The 22347-nt window shown below is 37.3% G+C and overlaps 1 non-coding gene across 1 annotated transcript; it reads right to left on the bottom strand.

The window, feature by feature from the left end:
- Positions 1-20946: 20946 nt before the first annotated feature.
- Positions 20947-21076, bottom strand: LOC133769255 (small nucleolar RNA SNORA70). The gene has a single exon (XR_009867147.1). It is a non-coding gene; the product is annotated as a small nucleolar RNA SNORA70 (small nucleolar RNA).
- Between the last annotated feature and the right edge of the window lie 1271 nt (positions 21077-22347).

Raw genomic sequence — 22347 nt, 5'->3', positions numbered from 1 at the left:
TAAGATCGGATTTTGTGAACTCAAGAGGCTTCCATAGCCTTGGCAACTCATGACAAGAGCCTAGGGTGATTGCTGACATCATAAATAAGAGTGTCAATTGGTAAATCAACAACGGGAGTCACTGTGCACCTACTCCCCATGTAGGATCTCTGTCCTTAATGTGTTGTAGTATGTGAATTAATGGTAAAACTACTACTCAAACAGTACTCTATACTTTCTGTGTCTCTATGGGTGCAGTCTGTTGAAATCTTTACTTAGTATATACTAAGTTGATCTTCTATCTTTAAAGATAATTGAAAATGAATCTTGATGAAGAATGGGATGGAGAGGGAGTGGGAGTTGGGATGGTTGTGGGTGGGAGGGAGGTTATAGGGGGAAAAGCCACTATAATCCAAAAGTTGTACTTTGGAAATTTATATTTATTAAATAGAAGTTGAAATAAATAAATAAAAGAATTTTGTTAAACAACCTAAGAGAACTTAATGATCATACACTAATAGGAATATATAACTAGAGAATTAATCCAGGAAAATCACTGGACAAATGAGCAACAACAAGGGATATCTTATATAGATTATACAAAATGTACAGGTTTTACCACTCCAAAAAAAAAAAAAAAAGCAGGTATGCAATAAAACAAAATAGGAAAATATACCACAAACCAAGGTGGTAGGGAAGGAGCCAACATAAAACATAATCCAGAGATCTCAGATTCCAGATTTAGTAGACAAAGACTTTTTAGCAGCTCTTACAAAATAGTTAAGAACTAGAAGAATCCATGTCTAAAGAGTTAAAGAAAACTATGACAACCATTTCCTCCCAAATGGAGACTATCAACCAAACAGAGCTAGCTGGAGTAGAATGAGAAATTATAAAATGGAACTAAATATATACTACTGAGTTGAAACATAAGTTCTAGTAAAACTGATAAAAAAGTCCTCTACACAGGTTCAATAACAGATTTGAGTTGGTAGAGAAAACAATCAGCCAACTATAATAAAGGTAAATAGAATTTATCACACCTAAGGAGCAGAAAGAGAATGACTGCTAAACAATAAAAAACATAAGAGACACATAAGACACCTCCAACCATTCCTATATATGCATAATCAGAGTCTGAAAAAGAACAGAGTAGAACAACATCTGAAAAAAAAATAGCCAAAATCCTCCCAAATTTGAAGAATGACATGAATTCACATACCCATGAAACTTCACAAACCTCAGTACACTAAACTGAGAGACATATCACAATAAAACTGAAAAAAAAAAAATCAAAGGCAAAGAAAGCTTTATAAACAGAAAGAAAAAAATGAATACCTTCCCATAAAAACTGATAGAACCTGAAACAGTGAAGGAAAAAGATGTCTTCATTCAGTCAAACTCTCCTTCAAAAATGGAGAAATTAACTGTTTTCCTGTTAAAAATTTGGGACAATCATGCTAACAGTCCTATCCTACAAGAGATACTGAAGAAAGTTCTTAAATCTGAAATTCGAAGGAAGAGTAGGGGAAGAAACAGCAGAGGAAACTCTTCCGGAACTAGTGATTCACAGTTGACCTGTGTGGAGACCATGGGAGCCCACGGTTTGGGACACTAGCAGCAGAATCAACACACCAGCGCTGGAACGCAAGGTGAGCCGAACCTCAATAGCCCGAGGCACCGGCGGGCAAGTGGAAAGAGGAGACTAGAGCGAACGAGGCTTGAAACCCTGTGGGGAAAAGTTCACCAGGCTATCTAGAAGAGAGAGGGGAAAAAAAAAAAAGTGAATGATACGGACACGAGTTTCTCTCTCTCCACTCACCTCTCAAAGGCGAGCAAGACAAAGAGCAGGCGCCATTTTGGACATACGTCATAAGCAGGGCGACCTCAGGTCTGCACCTGCCCTCAGCCAAGCAGAAAAACCTGACTCGGGGGGTGGGGGGTGGTGGTGGTGGTGAAATAACAGGAGAATAGGACCTAGTGAATGTGTGGTGCTAATGAACTGAGACTGTGAAAAAAGAGGTGGTGTGGGAGAGAACTCACAGAATTCACGTGAGTACTCTCCAGAGATGCTACAATTCGGTAACGTTGGCAACCCAGTGGGAGACTGCAAGAGAATTTGAGCCCACACTGAGGGCAGCAGAGATTCCCTGTGTGGTCCTTGGGAAAGAGCTTCCAATCTCTGGCTCCTGTGGGTATATCATTAGCCTGCTAACTACCACCAATTCCACTCAGCTGTGTGGAATTACTTCCCTTTTGAATCAAAAAAAAAGAGAGAGAGAGATTTACCACACCTAACCTGGGAGTGTCACCATTGGCACAACCTCAACCCTGAGGAACCAAACAGAGCTCTCAGGCCACACCCATCTCAAGCCTCTAAGGCTCCATCAAAAGCAGACAGTCCACTTACTACAGTCATAGTATAACAAGAAAAAACACCACAGTGAGGGAAAAAGAATATCTCTACAATGCCAAGCAACAAACACAGAAACCAAGGAAACAAGAACAAGGAAGACATTATGAGACCCCCAAATGAACAAGACACCAAGCCAAGATTATGAAGATGATGAGGTGGAAGAAACGCAAGATATGGATTTCAAAAAATTTATGATAAGAACAATTAGAAGTGTTCAAAAACAAATGCTTGAACTACGGAATTCCTTACTGGACAGGCTAGAAAATCTCCTTCGCGAAAATGAAATCTTAAGGAGGAATCAAAATGAAACGCAGAAACTAGTAGAACAGGAAAGTGTGATAGTGAAGAGAAATCAAACCGAAATGAAGAACTCAATAGATCAAATGACAAACACATTAGAGAGCCTTAAAAACAGAGTCAGTGAAACAGAAGAGAGTATATCGGACTTGGAAGACAGAGCACAGGAAAGTATACAGTCAAACCAAATAAAAGAAGAGGAAATTAGAAATCTAAAAAATATTGTTGGGAATCTACAGGATACTATTAAAAAACCCAACATTCGGGTTCTAGGAGTTCCTGAAGGCATGGAGAGGAAGAAAGGATTAGAAGGCCTTTTTAGTGAGATACTTGCAGAGAACTTCCCGGGTTTGGAGAAGGACAGAGACATCATAGTACAGGAAGCTCATAGAACCCCTAGTAAACATGACCAAAAGAGATCCTCACCATGAAACATTGTAATCAAACTCACCACAGTGAAACATAAAGGAAAGATTCTAAAATGTGCAAGAGAGAAACGCCAGATTACTCTCAGAGGATCTCCAATTAGACTCACAGCTGACTTCTCATCAGAAACCCTACAAGCTAGAAGGGAATGGCGAGACATAGCCCAGGTACTAAGAGAGAAAAACTGCCAGCCCAGAATATTATATCCTGCAAAGCTCTCATTTGTGAATGAAGGTGAAATAAAGACCTTTCATAGCAAACAGAAATTGAAAGAATTTGTCGCCACTTGTCCAGCCCTGCAAAAGATGCTTAAAGATGTGTTACACACAGAAACACAGAAACGTGGTCATCAATATGAAAGAAGGTAAAGGAAGGAAATCTCACAGCAAAAGATCACAGGAAGCTCAAAGCATATATTAGAAAATATCTTTGGCAAATGGCAGGGCAAAGTTACTACTTATCAATAGTCACATTGAACGTTAATGGCCTGAACTCTCCAGTTAAAAGACACCGATTGGCTGATTGGGTTAAGGAACAAAACCCATCTATTTGCTGCTTACATGAAACACATCTTCCCAAAAAAGATGCATAAAGACTGAAAGTGAAAGGCTGGAAAAAGATATACATGCCAACAGAAATGAAAAAAGAGCGGACATAGCCATCTTAATATCAGACAATATTAACTTTAAGACAAAAACAATTAAGAGAGACAAAGAGGGGCATTGTATAATGATTAAGGGATCAATTCAACAGGAAGATATAACAATTATCAATGTATATGCACCTAATTACAGGGCACCGGTTTATTTAAAAGATTTGTTAAGGGACTTAAAGGGAGACTTAGACTCCAATACAATAGTACTGGGGGACTTCAATACCCCACTCTAAGAAATAGACAGAACAACAGGACAGAAGATCAACAAGGAGACAGTAGATTTAAACGACACTATAGCCCAAATGGATCTAACAGATATCTACAGAACTTTTCATCCTACACATAAAGCATTTACATTCTTCTCAGCAGTACATGGAACCTTATGATTGACCACATACTAGGCCATAAAGCAAGTCTCAGCAAATTCAAAAGAATTAGAATCATATGATGCAGCTTCTCAGACCATAAAGAAATGTAGTTGGAAATTAGCAACTCAGGAACACTAGAGCACATGCAAACACATGGAGATTGAACAACATGCTCCTGAATGAACAATGGGTCATGGAGGAAATCAAAAGAGAAATCAAAAATTTTCTGAAAGTAAATGAGGATAAAAGCACAACATACCAAAACCTATGGGATACAGCAAAAGCAGTGTTAAGAGGAAAGTTTATAGCAATAGGTGCCTACATCAAGAAATTGGAAAGGCATCAAAGAGATGAGCTTTCAATTCATCTCAAGGATCTAGAAAATCTGCAGCAAACTAGACCCAAATCTACTAGGAGAAGAGAAATAATTAAATTCAGAGAAGAAATCAACAGGATTGAATCCAAAAAAAAAAATTACAAAAAATCAGCCAAACGAGGAGCTGGTTTTTTGAAAAAATAAACAAAATTGACACCCCATTGGCCCAACTAACTAAAAAAAGAAGAGAAAAGACCCAAATCAATAGGATCAGAGATGAAAAAGGAAACGTAACAACAGACACCACAGAAATAAAAAGAATCATCAGAAACTACTACAAGGACTTGTATGCCAGCAAACAGGGAAATCTATCAGAAATGGATCGATTCCTGGACACATGCAACCTACCAAAATTGAACCAGGAAAACATAGAAAACCTAAACAGACCCATAAATGAGACCGAAATTGAAACAGTAATAGAGGACCTCCCAACAAAGAAAAGCCCAGGACCAGATGGATTCACTGCTGAGTTCTACCAGACATTTAAAGAAGAACTAACTCCAATTCTTCTCAAACTATTCAGAAAATCGAAAAAGAGGGAATCCTCCCGAATTCTTTTTATGAAGCCAGCATCAACTTAATTCCTAAGCCAGAAAAAGATGCAGCACTGAAATAGAATTACAGACCAACATAGATGGAAAATTCCTCAATAAAATTCTGGCCAATAGAATGCAACAACACATCAGAAAGATCATCCACCCAGAACAAATGGGATTTATCCCAGGTATGCAGTGATGGTTCAATGTTCACAAAACAATCAATGTGATACACCACATTAACAGACTGTAGAAGTAAAAACCACATGATTATCTTAATAGAAGCAGAGAAAGCATTTGATAAAATATGACACCCTTTCATGATGAAAATTCTAAGCAAACTGGGTATGGAAGGAACATTCCTCAATACAATCAAAGCAATTTATGAAAAACCCACAGCCAACATCCTATTGAATGGGGAAAAGTTGGAAGCATTTCCACTGACATCTGGTACCAGACAGGGATGCCCACTCTCACCACTGCCATTTAATATAGTTCTGGAAGTTTTAGCCAGAGCTATTAGGCAAGAAAAAGAAATTAAAGGGATACAAATTGGGAAGGAAGAACTCAAACTATCCCTCTTTGCAGATGATATGATTCTTTATTTAGGGGATCCCAAGAACTCTACTAAGAGACTATTGGAACTCATAGAAGAGTTTGGCAAAGTAGCAGGATATAAAATCAATGCACAAAAATCAACAGCCTTTGTATACACAGGCAATGCCACGGCTGAGGAAGAATGTCTAAGATCAATCCCATTCACAATAGCTACAAAAACAATCAAATACCTTGGAATAAACTTAACCAAGGACGTTAAAGATTTCTACGATGAAAATTACAAAACCTTAAAGAAAGAAATAGAAGAGGATACCAAAAAATGGAAAAATCTTCCATGCTCATGGATTGGAAGAATCAATATCATCAAAATGTCCATTCTCCCAAAAGCAATTTATACATTCAATGCAATACCAATCAAAATACCAAAAACCTTCTTCTCAGATCTGGAATAAATGATGCTGAAATTCATATGGAGACACAGGAGACCTCGAATAGCTAAAGCAATCTTGTACAACAAAAACAAAGCCAGAGGCATCACAATACCTGATTTCAGGACATACTACAGGGCAGTTGTAATCAAAATAGCATGGTACTGGTACAGAAACAGATGGATAGACCAATGGAACAGAATAGAAACACCAGAAATCAATCCAAACATCTACAGCCAACTTATATTTGACCAAAGATCCAAACCAATCCCTGGAGTAAGGACAGTCTATTCAATAAATGGTGCTGGGAAAACTGGATTTCCATGTGCAGAACGATGAAGTAAGACCCATACCTTTCACATTACACAAAAATTCACTCAACGTGGATTAAAGACTTAAATCTACGACCCGACACCATCAAATTATTAGAGAGCATTGGAGAAACCCTGCAAGATATAGGTACTGGCAAAGACTTCTTGGAAAAGACCCCAGAAGCACAGGCAGTCAAAGCAAAAATTGACATTTGGGATTGCATCAAATTGAGAAGTTTCTGTACTTCAAATGAAACAGTCAGGAAAGTGAAGAGGCAACCGACAGAATGGGAAAAAATATTTGCAAATTATTCAACAGATAAAGGGTTGATAACCAGAATCTACAAAGAAATCAAGAAACTCCACAACAACAAAACAAACAACCCACTTAAGAGATGGGCCAAGGACCTCAATAGACATTTTTCAAAAGAGGAAATCCAAATGGCCAACAGACAAATGAAAAAATGTTCAAGATCACTAGCAATCAGGGAAATGCAAATCAAAACCACAATGAGGTTTTCCCTCACCCCTGTTAGAATCGCTCACATTCAGAAATCTACCAACAATAGATGCTGGAGAGGATGTGGGGAAAAAGGGACACTAACCCACTGTTGGTGGGAATGTAAACTGGTTAAGCCACTATGGAAGTCAGTCTGGAGATTCCTCAGAAACCTGAATATAACCCTACCATTCAACCCAGCCATCCCACTCCTTGGAATTTACCCAAAGGAACTTAATTTGGCTAATAAAAAGCCGTCTGCACATTAATGTTTATTGCAGCTCAATTCACAATAGCTAAGACCTAGAACCAACCCAAATGCCATCAACAGTAGACTGGATAAAGAAATTAGGGGACATGTACTCTATAGAATACTATACAGCAGTAAGTAACAAGATGGAGGAATCTGGAAAACATCATGCTGAGTGAATTAAGCCATTCCCAAGGGACAAATATCATATGTTCTCCCTGATTGGTGACAACTAACTGAGCACCAAAGGGGAAACCTGTGGAAATGAAATGGACACTATGAGAAACAGAGACTTGATCAGCTCTTGTCCTGACTGCTGATGTACAATGTAATACTTTATCCATTTTAGTATTTTTTTTTTGTTCCAGCACTATTGGTTGAACTCTGTAATTAACACACAGTTATTCTTAGCTGTTTAAATTTTAACTGAAAAGTGATCCCTGTTAAATATGAGTGGGAATAAGAGAGGGAGGAGATGTACAATTTGGGACATGCTCAATCAGACTTCCCCCAAGTGGTGGAGTTAGAAACTTGCCAGGGGATTCCAATACAATCCCATCAAGGTGGCATGTACCAATGCCATCTCACTAGTCCAAGTGATCAATTTCAGTTCACAATTGATCACATTGATAGGTCTAAGAGTCAAAGGGATCACAAAAACAAGACTAGTGTCTGCTAATACTAACTGATAGAATCAAAAAGGGAGAGAACGATCCATCATGGGAAGCAGGATACACAGCAGACTCATAGAATGGCAGATGTCCTAAATAGCACTCTGGCCTCAGAATCAACCCTTAAGGCATTCGGATCTGGCTGAAGAGCCCAGGAGAGTATTTTAGACATGGAAAGCCAAGATTCTCTGGAAAAAAAAAGAAGAAGAAGAAGAAGACCTAAATGAAAGATCTCTGTTAGTGAGATCCCAGTGGAAAGAACGGGGCCATCAAAGATGGAGGTACCTTTCTCTGAATGGAGGAGAAAACTTCCACTTTGACTATGACCCTGTCGGACTAAGATCAAAGTCGGAGAACTCAAAAGGCTTCCATAGACTTGGCAACTCATGACTAGAGCCTAGGAGATTATTGACGCCATAAACAAGAGTGTCAAATTGTTAAGTCAACAACAGGAGTCACTGAATACTTACTCCTCCTGTGGGATCTGTGCTTAATGTGTTGTCCAATGTGAAGTAATGCTATAACTAGTACTGAAACAGTATTTTACAATTTGTGTTTCTGTGTGGGTACAAACTGATGAAATCTTTACTTAATCTATACTAAATCAATCTTCTGTATATAAAGATAATTGAAAATGAATCTTGATGTGAATGGAATGGGAGTGGGAGCGGGAGATGGGGGGGTGCTAGTGGGAGGGAAGTTATTGGGGGGGGTATCTATTGTAATCCATAACTGTACTTTGGAAATTTATATTTACTAAATAAAAAAAAATCTGAAATGGAAGAAATTCATGGTAAGTGAATCCACCCAAAAAGGTAAAGCACTAGCAATGGCAATTACATCAGTGTTATGAAAGACACTATAGACCCTGTTTGTAATTATTTTTTTCTCCCATGTATAAAGACAGCTGTCTAAAGCAATATAATAAAACTGCATCAATGGACTTATAAAATCAAAACTATTATTTGTATGATAAAAATACTACAAAGGGAACAAAGGTATACAGGAGAAAAATTCTTCTATTTTATTGAAACACAGTTAATATTATTCAAAACTGTATTTTTCCAAGTTCAGTCACTAATTGTAAACCTCAAAGAAATAACTAAAAACACCATTCAAAACAAAGCTATTAAAAGAAACAACAAGGAAACTACAAAGATCACTAGAATAAATGAGAGTTATTTTAAAATTTCATGAGAATATATATTACAAAAAAAAATTATTCATGGACTTAATATTTTTGCACCAAAATAAACATTTTCATCCCATTTTTCACAAGCTTTTTGAGTACCTTCATATCTGTTTGACACAAAATAGGCAGGAAGGAAAGAATAGAGGAACAAAACACATACAAGACATGTAGAAGATAAATAGTAAAATGATAGACTTGAATCCTACCCTGTTAGTAATTATGTTACTTGTGAAGAAATTTAACATCCCAACTTAAATGCAGAATTTGAAGAATGCATAAATTTTTAAACATATAGGTATGTGATATCTAAAAGAGACAACTTTAAATTGAGAGATACAAACTGAAAATAAAAAGATGAATAAAGAAATACTAAAACAGAAAAAAATAAACTTTAAGATAAAAATGGACACAATAATGCACATTTTATAACTAAGTCAGTTACAAAAATTAAATACATTAATAAAATTTATGCACATAACAGCATTATATATCAAAAACACATGAAGCAAAACTGAATTGAAGGGAAAAATAGACATCAAAAATAATAGATTTCAATATCTTACTTTCAAGAAACAATAGAATAGCCAGAAGATGAGCAAGAAGATTCAGAGTTGAATAACATTTAAACAGAATAGACCTAATAAACATCTATAGAGCCTGCTCTCCAACAAGATATGCATTCCTCTCCAGAGTACAGAGAACGTACTCCAGGATAGACCATTCTGGCAGAAAAAAAGCAAGCCTTAACAAATTTAAGAAGACCTGAAAAAGTCTTGACTTGAATAAGACTTGAATAATACTTCCACCTGACTATGACAGAATTAAATTAAAAATCAAAAACAGATGAAAATTTGGGAAATTCACAAAAAGGTAAAATTTTAAAAACACACTTGTAAATAGCTAATATAGCAAATGGAATTTACAGGGGAAATGAGAAAATATGTTGAGACAAGTGAAAAGAAAACACAGCATACCAAAACTTGAGGAATACAGTCAATGCAATGCTTTGGAGAAATTTACAGCTTTAAGTGTCTATAGTAAAAGGGAAGAGGGATCATAGTTGATAATTTTCTACCTTAAGAAACTAGAAAAAACAGGTAAGTAAAATAAATGCAAAAACAAGCAAAGGAAGGAAATAAAGATTATGTCATTAATAAATAGAGAATAGAAAACAGTATAAAAATGAAAACAAAATCTTAGGAGTGGTAATGTTCTATTAAATGTGGTTTGGAAAGGATAAGCAATAAAAGAAAAATCTAGACATATGAAACTTCATCAAAGTTAAACAGAACAGCATCTGGAACATGAAAAGACTATCACAGAATGGGGTAAGATATTTACAAAGCATAAATAACAAAGGTCTTGTATGCAGAATATATAAAGAACTTAATAACTCAAAAATAAAAGAACAATTCAGTGAATAGACAAAAGAATTTGAACAGATTTCCCAAAGATACATAAGTGACCATAATCATATGAAAAGATTATAAGCATCTTTAGTCACTTAGAAAATCCAAATGAAAACAATAGTACAATAAGATACTATTTAATAGTCATAAACATCGCCAAAATGCAAACAAAGACAAGTGCCAACTAGAAACAGGAAAAATAGAAACCCTTAAACACTGTGAGGATGTAAAATAGTGTAGACACATTGGAAGACTGTTTGGCAGTTCTTCAAAATGTTGATCAGGCAATTATTGCAAGATACATCAATGCTAGTCCTAGATATACTCAAGAAAATCCAAACATGTTCACACAAAAACTCATACATTAATGTTCATAGCAGAATTTGGCATGATGTATAATAGGCAAAGAGTGGAAAGTCTATCAACTTATGAGTAGATAAACAAAATATAATGTATACATACAATCAAATATCATTTAGCAATAAAAAGTATGAAATACTGATAGATATTACAACATGAATGAAGCTTGAATGTATTATGTTAAGTGAAAAAAGCTAGCCACAAATGACCACATATTGTATAATTCCTTTTATTTGAAGTGTCTTGATTAGGCAAATCTAGGGAAACAGAAAATAGAATAATGGTTGCCTGGGGTTGGGGTGGTAGGTTGGCAAATACCAATGGGGAATCATTGTAATGAGTATGGGTCAGGTTTTCTTTTGAGGGTTTTGAAAATGTTCTAAAATTAGATGTTGGTGATGGTTGCACAACTCTGAATATACCCCCAAACTACTAAACTGTAAGATAAACAAATAAGTGTGGTTTGTAAGAAATAACAGAAACAATAACAAATGCTTGCAGAAACTCAGCCCAATACCACAAAATTTCAAACAGCTTCAAAAAAAGGCAGCGACTGGATTTCAGGGCTTCAAGCCTGCAATCACTTAATACAGCTCCAAACACCCAGAAAGAGTCCAATAAATCTAAATTGATGATTCCAAGTTCCTTGATGTGACAAGGTCCTCTTGAAATCTTATCATCCATGCCTCCATCCCATAAAATCAAGCCACTGTAAGTGGACTATTTTCAGGGCTGCTTTTAAAACCATTCAAGGAACAATTTCACAAACTCACTCAGTTATGGTCACTTGATCCAGGTGGGATACTGATTGGCAGGGACAAGAGCTCTTTCTCTGAGTCTTTATAATCAAGACATTGATAAGCAGCACTTGGTCAGAGATGGTGGTAGAGTAAAAGAGGAGAAAGTGCAGCTCAGTTCTCCCAGAAGCAGTGGAAGGGAGAGGGCAAGGCCAGCAGCAGGCAGAAAGGCAGTAGGGGCAAGAGAAAATAGGATAAAATAGTAACAGAAAAATAAAAGGGTGTATCATAGACCATGATAAAGCTGGAAAGGTTAGGGAAAGGAGAGTGGAAAAATCAGGAGACTTACAGAAAACAGTGATTGTTTCCTTTTATTTTAACATCCCTACTCTTTTGTCTCCTAAATGTTAATAATTACAGAGCAAAGCAAAACATTTTGGCACTGACACTATTTTTCACTCAACCTAAAGAAGTAGATGTGCTATGGAAAGAATATCTGTGTTCTCTCATCCCAAATTCACATGCTGGAGTGCTAATGTTAGAGTCCTGAGAAGTGGGGCCTTTGGGAGATAAATAGCTCAAGAAGTGTAGCCCTCTTGATGAGATCAGTGTCTACAGAAGAAGGAGGAGGGAGGGGAAGGAGAGGGGATGGAGAAAAAGAGGGAGAGAACTGTTCTGTTCCCACTGTGTAAGGATTCAACAAGGAAACATCTTACTGCCATTTGTAAACCAGGAAGTAGACCCTCACCAGAAGCCAGACTGACTGGCACATTTATCCTGCATCTACCAAACTCCAGGACTGTGAGTAATTGTTGTTTGTGGTTTACTCATCAATGGTGTATCTATATGTAATATATACACGTACAGCTATACTAATGTTCATGGTGTATTTGTTATAGCAGCCCCAGACCAAACTGATCAAATTACCTAAAGTGGTGGGAAAATATATAAAAGAATTGGGTTGCCAGTAATGTTGTTCATTCTTCTACAATGCCACAATGTTGGAATAACAAGTGAATTGCTTGATGTTTTCTCAATAATTAGATGAACATAAATACAAACTATTGTTTTCAAATTTATAAATATTAATGGGACAATAATGATATAAATAAAACAAAAATTACCCATGGTAAATTTGTTATTTACTAAAAATTGAAAGAAACAAAACTTGCTAAAATTTATTTGTTTATTTATTTGAGAGACAGAGCAGAAAAAAAGCTCCCATCCTGTCTGCAACAGGGTGGACCTACAATCAAGGCTGGGCTAAGGCTTAAGTTGGAAGCTGGAGGCTCAATTCAGGTCTCCTATGTGGATAACAAGGACCAAATTACTTGACCCATCACTGCTGCCTCCTGGGTGTGTAATAGAAGGAAGTTAGAGTCAGGATGCAGAGCCAGGTTCAGAATTCAGGCACTCCAATGTGGAACGTGGGCATCTTAACTCCTATGCTATATGCTTACCCGAAAACAAAACTTGATAAAATTTCTATCTGCAATATTTGCTTTGGAATAAATGGATTTTATGGACCTGATGTCCATGCAACAAAATTTCTAATTGCGGATGCTAAAATTATTGATGTGAATAAAAAACCTGATTAGCAAGACTTCATTTTCATTGAAAATTTTACATGGAAAATGATTCCAATGAGAATAATTTCAATGATAATAATAACAATAAAAATGAACACACAAAAATTTTAGGTATGGTTTGAGTGTGCTAAGTAGGAAATTGATTAAGGAATTAAATTGTCTTAAAGGGAAAAAATGCTTCCCAGGAGGGATTTCTTTTCTCTGTGCACACTCTTCTCCATGTGCTCTGGAGATGTTTCTGAACTCTACATTCTGACTGTGTCATGAGCCCCTCTAAACCTATTTCTGAGGAATCTTCATGCAATTGCCCTTCTGAAAAACAGTATAAGTTCAAGAGAACAAGCAACCTCTACTCCCTGGGCTTAGAACAAGGGGAACAGATGATCTAATAGGTTTGATTGCCTCTAATTTGTGTGACTAATACAGAGGTTCTAGTCTAAAAGCACCCAGATCTGGCTCCATTCTCGTTTTCCTAAGATATTCAGAACAAAATGTACTCTTTTCAAGAGCCAGGTCCTCAGAACTCTCCTCAGGATAGTTTTGAAAGACATACGCAAACGAAGAATAGTTCAGAATGACCATGAAGCTTGCCAAAGGCCTAAAGAAAATCTAAGTAGCCTAATTAAATTCAGACAGTGGGATAAAAACAGACCTTAAGGACTCTTTCATTTTCCTGGCTTAAGATTTCTTTAAGGAAGGACCACAACTAGAGAAAGATACATTTCTCTTGCCCATTGCTAAGTTAAAAGAAAGAACATGGAACTTTCTTGTTAGCAGCTTCTTGTTAACTCTTCTGGAAGCCAGTCTACCTCCAGAGAAGAGGAAATCTATGTCTCTTTTTGCTGTAAAATTTGACAGGGGGAGAGGACATTTAGCCTAGTGGTTAAGATACCTGTGTCCCACATCAGAGTAGCTGGGTTCTGTTCCTGTCTCCACCTCCTGACCCCTACTTCCTGCTAATGCATACGCTAGGAGGTAGCAGAGATGGTTTAAGTAATTGGGTCCTGCCACACATGTGGGAGACCTGGATTTGTCCTTGACCCAGCCCTGGTCACTGTGGGAATTTGGAGGAGATAGCAAATGGGAGCATGCTCTCCCTCTCTCAAATAAATTTTAAAAAATCTTTAATTGACTGTAGTACATACTCTTCCCCTGCCACTGTTCTACATCAGAAACAATGATTTCTTTCTACCTCTGCATGGTATAGATTGAAAAATCTGTCCCATCCTGGGCTATAGACTAAATAGATGCATTTTTCTGCATTTGTGCCATGTTCTCCAATAAACTTTTGTATAAAATAAAGCTTATATTTTGATGCCCATCCTGACTTCCATTTCTCAGGTGGTTCCAGACAAGAGAAGGGTATTACTTATCAACTATTCAAGTTCCAACTTGAAGCTCAATTTTTCCTCCCTCTCTTTAGCTATCTTTTTTCATGGAAAATGAAACTTTTAGAATTTTTGTATATAGTTTGCATGTGCATGGGTATGTGAGGGTGTAGTTTTTGTTTGTTTTTATACTTATTTTTATGCAAGAGAAATGAGTAAGTATTTGAGATGCAGCTGTATTTTGGAGATCTTGTAGAATTTAAAAACCAGGAAGCTTCTTTAAATTTGGAGCACATAAAATTCAAAGGAAGAAAAGAGGGATACAGACAATGAAAAGAAGCTGGGGTGGTAGGAGAAGTAGCAGAGAAACATGCCTTTTCCAGGAATAGGCTCCTGTCATGTAGAGAAGACACTGGACACAAATGGGACATATTTTAACATGCAATCTGAGGGTGATATAAAATAATGCTCTTTGGCATATGTCTCTTCTTAAAAATCTCAGAGCACACTCTTGTATTTCTCATGGAACAGATCTGGAAAATTGATTTTGATTCTCATGAAACTTACCTTTTAAACACAATATGTACATTATTAGTAATATAATTACTGTTAAAACAGATTGGTAGATTTTCTGTGTCCCTGGACTATATTGGATTTAGTCAATAATATAATAGAAAATGTTCTAAAAGGGAATTATTTGTACTCCAGAGATTAAATTTCTATTTATGCTTATATTTTCCATTAACTCAAGAGGCACCAAAATTGATACTGCATTTAAGTATAGAAAGCAAAAGAAAACATTTGAGAAATAAAAGGAAAAAACCTCTGAGGCACGAAAATAAAAAATGTTTCTTTGGCTGTACTGAATGGCCCTGAAAGATCGTGAAGGAAGTAAAATTGGTCTTTCACCTTTCACTTCTGAGTTCTCCTTAGGCATCTTCTGGTTTCCTGTCAGTCTTTTGGGGCTTTGAACTTGACCTGGCTTGGCTGAGACAAGAAGAAAGTAATTCTATTCACAGTTTCACAAACATCCAGTCTATTTGTCTTGCTTTCACATGTCCTCAAGAATGAACTGAAATGTTTCCTTCCCTGAGTTAGAATATTTTGCTTCACTGAAATGCTCTTCTATTTCTATACTTTTTTGGTAGACTAGAGGGAAGACTAGATACAATGCCTTAGCCAAAAGGATAAATTTTAGATTTAGCAGAAGTCAGTGAAGGAGTGCCTTCTCATGTCCCCATCATCACCACTGACACATTGGTCTGCCCTGTCTTAGCCTAGGTGTAGCCTTATCATGACTGTTGCAGTCTGACAGAAATTGAGAGACATAAGCCCCATACCTGGGTAGTCCTACCCACAAGAAGATCATCCCTAGTCACAGAAAATCATCCAATTATTTTGACCCATATCTAATGCAAAGTGTTACTGGCATTATTAACAGGCTCTGAGCCAATTAACTGATCAATTTCATTCTCCTCATTGTTGTTGTCAACAGACATTGGTTATCCCTAGAATAATGCACATTGTTCTAAATGCTATGATTTCTTCTTTCTCCTGGAGGACATTTTAATGTATGAAGAATTAGCTAAAATCTAAACATGAAAGAGAAATAGAAAAGAATAAAATTAATTAATAATTGGTTCCTAATATGAAAGCTGTGTGGACTTTTCTCATCCTTTTCTAATGTCAAAAATCACATGTCACTAAAATATGCAGAAACATGTTTATATACACACACTGAAAGGAAAAAAAAAGATGGTGATGATGAAAAATTACATCTAGAAATATATATATATATATATATATATATATATATATATATGGCATCTGTTTTTTAGATCTTTATCCAGACCTATATACATGGACACAAATGTTAAAATTCTTAATAGCAGAGCTTAATATATTCAATATAAGAAATGTGTAATAGGTTTGATTTTATGGAGTCCAATTGATTGAATGTCTTTTAGGACTTTCTTTACGTATCACTTGAAGTTCCAGGTTCACATGTGGATTTTATGTTTGCAGAGTTGCAGCAATCTTAGGTAAAATCCAGACAAGAGCAACAACCTTCACTGAGGTTATTAAGTGAGGAGATTTCAATACTAAACACAAATAGCCTAACTTAATTTGTAAGCCGCAAAGTAATGTGGGATTAGTTAACCTAGTACAAATGAGTTTTCCAAAATGACTTTATCTTTAGCCTGAATAACGGGAAATGAGTAAGCACAGAACATGTTGAGATCTGAATCACTGGTCAATAAAACAGTTTTCTCATGAACTATATTAACACTGAACACATTTTAGACAAATTAGACATTGACGCAGACTGCATTCCTGGGATGCAACCCAGTGTTCCTGGATAGTATAGTATATTGGACAGCTAAGAAAAGCCTCATACCTTATTTGTGATGCATTTGTCTATCCACTTAAGTAGCATACTGTTTTGTTTAAGGTGAAATATACTTAAGTACTATGCAGAGGAAGAAAGGACATTCTTGAAAAAAGAGCAAATACCATTCCATTTGTGTAGGCATTTTCAGAAGATACGTTTTTGGTTTTTATTGTTGTTGTTTTTGTTTGTTTGTTTTGTTTTTGTTTTTGTTTTGTTTTTTTGACAGGCAGAGTAGACAGTGAGAGAGACAGAGAGAAAGGTCTTCCTTTGCCTTTGATTCGCCCTCCAATGGCTGCCGCGGCCGGTGCATCGCGCTGATCTGAAGCCAGGAGCCAGGTTTTTCTCCTGGTCTCCCATGGGGTGCAGGGCCCAAGCACTTGGGCCATCTTCCACTGCACTCCCGGGCCACAGCAGAGAGCTGGCCTGGAAGAGGAGTGACCAGGACTGAATCCGGTGCCCCGACCGGGACTAGAACCCGGGGTGCTGGCACCACAGGCAGAGGATTAGCCTATTAAGCCGCAGTGCCGGCCCAGGAGATACGTTTTAATACACATGTCTACTGACCAAAAGGCATTTGAGAACCTGTCTGGTTTCCAGAGGTTACCTGGAAGCCATGATATGATTTCAAAGGCAAAAAATTCAGCACATGATGATAGAAGGGGGACAAACTTTTGCCATGTTAGTGTAGCTTTGACTCATTGCTTCTGATATACTTACTCTGGTATACAGTCTGGTCCAGATCCTGGAGCCCTAGGGAATCAACCTTCTTCCTAGCTCAATCTTCTATTCCTGGCTTTATGCCTTGATTTCCCTCAAACTCTCAGTTAAGATTCCTGGTTTTTTGTTTGTTTGTTTGTTTGTTAGATTTACTGTATTCATTTGAAAGACAGAGTTACAGACAGAAGTAAAGACAGAGAGAGAGAGAGAGAGAGAGAGAGAGAGAGAGAGAGATGACAGGGGGAGGGGTCTTCCATCCACTGGTTCACTCCCCATATGCCACAACAACCATAGGTATGAGCTGATCCAAAGCCAGAAGCCAGGAGCTTCTTCCATGTCTTCCCACCTGGGTAAAGAGCCCAAGAACTTGGGCCATCCTCTGCTGCTTTCCTAGGCACATTAGCAGGGAGCTGCACTGGAATTAGAGTAGCTGGGGTTCAAACTAGTGCCCATATGGGTTGCTGGTGTTGCAGGCAGGGACTTTTAACCTGCTGCACCACAACACCAACCTGGAGACTCTTAATATTACTGTATAAACTGCAATAAAGATTAAATGAGATAATGAATGTAAGATGTTGTCTTTTTCAAAAGATGAAATTAAAATGGCCAACAGACACATGAAAAAATGCTCAGGATCACTAGCCATCAGGAAAATGCAAATCAAAACCGCAATTAGGCCGGCGCCGTGGCTCAACAGGCTAATCCTCCGCCTTGCGGCGCCGGCACACCGGGTTCTAGTCCCGGTTGGGGCACCGATCCTGTCCCGGTTGCCCCTCTTCCAGGCCAGCTCTCTGCTGTGGCCAGGGAGTGCAGTGGAGGATGGCCCAAGTGTTTGGGCTCTGCACCCCATGGGAGACCAGGATAAGCACCTGGCTCCTGCCATCGGAACAGCGCGGTGCGCCGGCCGCAGCGCACTACCGCGGCGGCCATTGGAGGGTGAACCAACGGCAAAAGGAAGACCTTTCTCTCTGTCTCTCTCTCACTGTCCACTCTGCCTGTCAAAAAAAAAAAAAAAAAAAAAAAAAAAACACCGCAATTAGTTTCACCTCACCCCAGTTAGAATGGTTCTCATACAGAAATCCAAAACAATATATGTTGGCAAGAATGTGGGGAAAAAGTTATCCTAACTCACTATTCATAGGAAGTCAAACTAGTATAGCCATTGTGGAAGAGAGTACAGAGATTCCTCAGAAATCTGAAAAAAGATCTAAAATATGACCCAGGATTTCCACTCCTGGGAATCTAGCCAAACAAAATAAAATCAGCCTCTGAAAGAGTTATATGTACCCTGATGTTTATTGTAGCTCAATTCACAATAACTAAGATATGGAATCAACTCAGATGCCCATCACCCAACGACTGGATAAAGAAAATGTGCTATATATGTACTAGGGAATACTATTCAACCATAAAAAAAAAATGAAATCTTGTCTTTTTCAACAAAATGGATGCAACTGGATACCATTATATTAGTGAAATAAGCCAGTTCCCAAAAGACAAATACTATATGTTTTCCTTTATCTGTGTTAACTAAGAGTACAAAAAAATTTAATGTATATGAGCAAAATTGGCATTTTGAGAATTGATTATTATTTACAGCCCTTGTGCCTACTGTTGAGGAACAATGTTTTTTTCTTTCTAAGGTTTGTTGAGTTCTTTACTTAGTGGAGGGTTAATCTTATGATTATAAAGTAGACTGAAAGTATTTCATTGTAAAAATCAAAAGTAAGAACAAGAAAGGAATGAAGAGAGAAGAGGGTGGGAGTGTGGGCAAGAGGGATGTTAGGGTGGGAAGTGTCACTATGCTCCTTAATCTATACAGATGAAACACATGAAATTTGTTCAAGTTATGTAAATTTAAAAATATAAATAAAAAAGAAGATACTATGTTAGCCATCAGTGGAAGCATTATAACTTTGTTTTTTTTTTTTCAAAATTGGTTGGTTATTTAAATTTTTATATCATTTCATATATTTTTATATAAATATCTGCAATTATTTTTCCCCAAAGAGACCTTTTATTTAAGGAATGCAAATTTCATAAGTACATGATTAGGAATATAGTGATTCTTCCCACCACACCCTCCCTCCCACCCACACTCCCATCCCTCTTCCTCCTCCTTCTCCCATTCCCAGTCCCATTCTCCATTAAAATTCATTTTCAATTAACTTGTACACCGAAAACCAACTCTATACTAAGTAAAGATTTCAACAATTTGCACACACACACACACACACACACAAACTGTTTCAGAACAAGTTTTACAGTTAACTCTCATAATACAACTCATTGAGGACAGAGGTCCTGCAGGGGAAGTTACTGCACAGTGACGCCTGTTGTAAATTTAACAATTAAAACTCTTATTATGATGTCTGTGATCACTCGAGGCTCTTGACAGGAGCTGCCAAGACTATAGAAGCCTGTTGAGTCCACAATCTCTCTCCATATTTAGACATGGCCATAAGCAAAGTGGAAGTTCTCTCCTCCCTTCAGAGAAAAGTACATCCTTCTTTAATGGCCACTTCTTTCCACTGGGGACTCACAGAGATCCTTCATGTAGAACATTTTTTGCCACAGTGTCTTTGCTTTCCATTCCTGAAATGCTGTCATTGGCTTTTCAGCCAGATAAGGATGTTTTAAGGGCTAATTCTGAGGTCAGAGTGCTACTTAAAGCAATTGTCATTCTATGAGTCTGCTGTGTGGAGTGCTTCCCATGTTGGAACTTTCTCTCCTTTATAATTCTATCTATTATTAACAGACACTTGATCCTATTTGCATGATCTTTAACATTTAATCCTATCTATATGTTCACTTTAACACTTAATATGGTTACTTTAACAATTAAATGGTATTTTTTACCACCCAGCTTAATGGCAAGTTTTTCAACTGTACCCTTAGATGTAAGTCTGTAGAAATATTTGCAGAACTATACAGCTTTACAGTTAAAAACTTCCTCCTCACTCTCACTCCCACTCTTATTTTTTTCTGAGAAGCTCTACAATTTTATATCTTTATATCAATTTTGGAATCAGTTCATCAGTTTCTTTAAAAATGCCTGCTGTGGTTTCAATTGAGATTGCTTTTATTCTCTATGATAATTTAGGAGAGTTGATGTCAAAAAAGTATCATCATCCATGTTCAAAAAAAAAAAAATAAGATGTTTTAGTCCAGTTTAAGTTGCTAAAGCAGAATACCCAAGATTATATAATTGGTAAAGAACAGCAGTTAATTTCTTACAGTTCTGGAGGCTGGGGAGTCTTAGGTCCTGGGGCCCATATCTAATGAGGATTTTCTTTCTGCATCAGCATATGACAGAGGGCAGATAGGCAAGTGACCATGAGAGAAAGAGCTGGGCTGTAATGCCCTGTGCCTTTCCAAAGGTAGTTAACATACTTTGTATAGAACTTAGATTGTAAAACTGGAGGTCAGAGACAGGAGCATCCATTGGACAAGGTTGTGTCCAGTGATGTTTATGCCCATGTAAGTAACAGGCTGGCTACATTACCTAGGGGGCTTTTGTTTACAGCCATTGCATATTGAGTCCAATAAGGAAAGAACCCCAACTGGTTTAATTAGCTGCAGGATTATGTGAGATTCCTTGTGTGGTATTTTCACCTCTACTAACAATGGAAAATTCATTAAAGCCTGAAGATCAGTTGGTAGTCAAAACTCTGCCTTAGTTGTAATGCTACCTTAAAATTTTAAGTCAGAAAAGTTTAAATAATATACCCATGCAAACATAAGCATACTTGAGAAAGCTTAAGGAAATGTAATTAAAAGATAAGTTTATTTTGGTGCAAAAAACTTTTAAACCCAGGCATAGTTTTTTAATAATACATATTTTGCATTAACATTTTGAAGACCCCCACATAACATATCTTACGTAAAAAATCTCCCAAGAAAGATGCCTTCTATTTTTACCAAATTCTTTCTCTCTATCTATGAAGAGACTAACCTTATTATAAACCCCAGGAGTATTCTATCTTTCCCACAGAGGAAGGAGGACAAAAAGATAAATTTCTAGGAATGGTTTTGCACACCAATGACAGGCAGAGATTTCTAAAGGAAGATTTCCAACCTGTTAATAGTTTTCAATACACAACAGCTGCAATCCATGAAAGAGATAAATATTCATGGCACAAAGCATTTATAGGTATCAAATGTATATTCATGAACAAATGTTTTCCCCTGCCTTTAACAGCATTTGCTGGACAGTCACTGAAGAATGGACCAACTTTTCCCTGGCTGCTACTGCTGAGTCTCTACTGCTGTATCTGCTGAATATCAGTTCTGCAGTGATTATAGACAGGACAATAGCCATGGGAAAAAAAAAAAGAAATGTGCCTGGAATCACTCCTCACTTGTTCCAGATATTGGATAGCAACACCTCCCTGCATCAAATATTAATGGCAGATTTTACATGGCTGCCAACTTATTTTTCAGGGAAAGCATTTCATATTCAAGCCTTGTGTAGCCATATGTGCACTGTAATATCCATGGTTGACCCGCCTCTTTCAAATATGCTTTGTCACAGCACCACTCTCCCAAAGGGCTTTACTAAGAATGCTGGAGAGGGAATTTGCATACTTTGAATAGCACTCTCAGGTAATCAGCAGCAGCCAATTGTCATGGCCTCCATCAGAGTGTTCTGTGCAGCATGGAGGCAAAAGAATGACAGGGCAAACTATGCAATGAAAGTCTTTGTGATTCAGTAAGGTTTGTGGATGGTATCTGCTTTTAAAAATTGGTGCATTGTTTAATAAAAGTGTTATTTGCTCCATTAATTTCTCTAGGAGGGAGGCAAGAATAGAAACAAGTGAGAAAATGTGCCTTTTGTTGACAAGAATAAGGAG

This window comes from Lepus europaeus, chromosome 10 (genome assembly GCF_033115175.1).
Source record: "Lepus europaeus isolate LE1 chromosome 10, mLepTim1.pri, whole genome shotgun sequence".
NCBI lineage: Eukaryota > Metazoa > Chordata > Mammalia > Lagomorpha > Leporidae > Lepus > Lepus europaeus.
Note: the sequence above shows the minus strand (reverse complement) of the source record. Positions and strands in the feature narration are given on the sequence as shown.